Below are 2,592 nucleotides of genomic sequence, written 5' to 3'. Positions count from 1 at the left end.
GGGTGTTTTGTTCTGATTTTAATAATGTAAGGCCATTCCTAAACAAGATTGTAAAAACCGTAGTCTCCAAAGGCTTTTTTTTGCCCCAAACGTTCCCCAGGGGTTATTCGGGGTACGCAGGCTTCTAAATGCAAAATTCCTGACCTAAACCTCACGAGTGGAAAAATCTGGTCTAATAAAAGTTTACCCGCAGCGTCAACGGGACCTGGAAAGCCAATTTCATAACGTGTTCCTTGAGGCATTCAAACCATTCCTTCCCATCTTTCCCCGCCCCAGTTTTTTAACTGAGGTTTGTGGAGCCTGCAGCTTCCCTGGGAGGGGGAGACGCGGGCGGGGGAGTCCACAAGACCGCGTACGAAGCGAGTCCTGACCTGGAGAAAGATCACGGAGCTCACCTCCATTGCTGATTGCGGAATGCCGAAAAAACACGCAGGCGCAGAGAACTGATGCAACAAGAGGCGGGGCCGGACGCTGAAAGCGGAAGCAGATGGGAGGCTTTAAATGCACTTACACTTCAGCGTTTCTCTGTCGTCTCCCACATGGTCTAGCGGTTAGGATTCCTGGTTTTCACCCAGGCGGCCCGGGTTCGACTCCCGGTGTGGGAACGCTGAAGTTTTTAAAAATTTCAGTAAAAAATTACCATGGTATATTTGGATCTTCTTAGCAAGAATGTATTTAATATAATTGTTGAAAGCTGTTATTTGGTAGGGAAACTGGGGAGGCATTATGAACCATCATGATTTTCAGGCTTGAGAAGCCTGCTTATGGGGGTTTAAATGGGTAGGAGAAGAATAAATGAAACAAGATGGGACTGGGAGGGAGACAAACCATAAATTACTCTTAATCTCACAAAACAAACTGTGGGTTGCTGGGGGGAGGGGGGTTGGGAGAAGGGGGGTGGGGTTATGGACATTGGGGAGGGTATGTGCTTTGGTGAGTGCTGTGAAGTGTGTAAACCTGGCGATTCACAGACCTGTACCCCTGGGGATAAAAATATATGTTTATAAAAAATAAAAAAATTTAAAAAAGAAAAGAAAATCCTGCTTATGTAATCAATATTGTCACTTTCATCCATTATAAAATTCATTTAAAATATAATAAATCATAATTAATGTTTAATGGTCAAACTCTATTAGAAAAAGGAATTCACTTTTTGTTCCACCTTTATTCAGATAATTTACATATAAGTAAATTATGTAAGTTTAAAGGTGTAAATTCAAAGGTGCACAACATGATATAGATAAGATAAATAAACACACACACACACACACACACACACATATTTACCTCAATAAGGTGAGTTAATACCTCCATCACATCACATAATTACCATTTCTTTTCGACTTCTTAGAATTTCTTAGATTCTGGCCAATATACTGTTTTTATGCTCCCACTAAGTATTTCTGGCCCAACACTAAAGAGATGGTGAACGAAAAGAAAGGGAAAAGCTGAGAAAGTTGAACCCAAGAGCAGCTAATATTTGAGGTGAACCCAAGAGCAGCTAATATTTGAGGTGAACCCAAGAGCAGCTAATATTTGAGGACTCAGTGGAGAGGATGGGGTGTTTCCTGGAGCTGAAGCAAGAGTCACTATGGATGGGATATAAAGAAATGAGAGTTCTCCAAATAGAAGTATGGTTTTAACAGAGATTTAACAGGGGAAGAGAATGAAAGAAAATATCAAATCCATTCACTTAGCTAACTATCACAGAACATGTGGGAAAACTGAAGTATCAAATCAGATTCTGGTTAGAATCATACATTGTCCTTAGGTTGAGGTCAGCACTTGGCAAATTCAAACTTTCACAAGCAGGAGGAGTGTTGCAACTTTCTCAGCTCCTAAACTATTTCCAGGATAAGAAAAAAAAAAAAAAAATTCTAGGAAGAGACTTACATACTTTTAACTGTAATGTAAGTCTAGGTAAGTAGTAGTTAAGGCACACAATGCCTTCTCCTTTGAAATTTCTATTGTTTGAACCCGTCCTGTGCCATTCACAGCGATTGGTCAAATCATGTGGGCAAATTCATGCTATACCAGTTGTGGGTATCTTGAGCATGATTTGGACAATAAAATCACTAGAGAAAATATCCAGGGTCTCTAAACCAACCATTAAAAAAAAAAAAAACAACAAACCCACATCAGTTGCAGACAGAGATAAGGTTTTCATGGGGATATTGTGCATATTCTATTCATCCAAAGACAGTAACTTCCATAACTTGATTGAATTTTGTATTCTCCGTTTGTATTGGAGACAATATAAGATTTGACCATAAAAATCATTTGAGGGGTGCCTGGGTGGCTCAGTCAGTTAAACAGCCTATTCTTGATTTCAGCTCAGGTCATGATCTCAAGAGTCCTAAGATCAAGTCCCACAAGGCTCTGTGCTGGGCATGGAGCCTGCTTGAGAATCTCTCTCTCTCTCTCTCTTCCTCTCTCAACTCTGCCCCTGCCCCAGTCCTCTCTCCCTCTCTAAAACAAAACAAAGCAAAAAAAACAACAACAACAACATTTGAGTGTTTTGAAAATTATTCCTTCAGATATTGTTCATTATGTGACATATGACCAAATTCTTTAAAGATTTTAATTCTGAAA

The 2,592-nt window shown here is 40.0% G+C and overlaps 1 non-coding gene across 1 annotated transcript; it reads left to right on the top strand.

Annotated features, from left to right (window-relative positions):
* The first annotated feature begins 533 nt into the window (after positions 1 to 533).
* Positions 534 to 605, top strand: TRNAE-UUC. The gene has a single exon. It is a non-coding gene; the product is annotated as a tRNA-Glu (tRNA).
* Positions 606 to 2,592: the final 1,987 nt, after the last annotated feature.

This window comes from Neovison vison, chromosome 13 (genome assembly GCF_020171115.1).
Source record: "Neovison vison isolate M4711 chromosome 13, ASM_NN_V1, whole genome shotgun sequence".
Taxonomy (NCBI): Eukaryota; Metazoa; Chordata; class Mammalia; order Carnivora; family Mustelidae; genus Neogale; species Neogale vison.
Note: the sequence above shows the minus strand (reverse complement) of the source record. Positions and strands in the feature narration are given on the sequence as shown.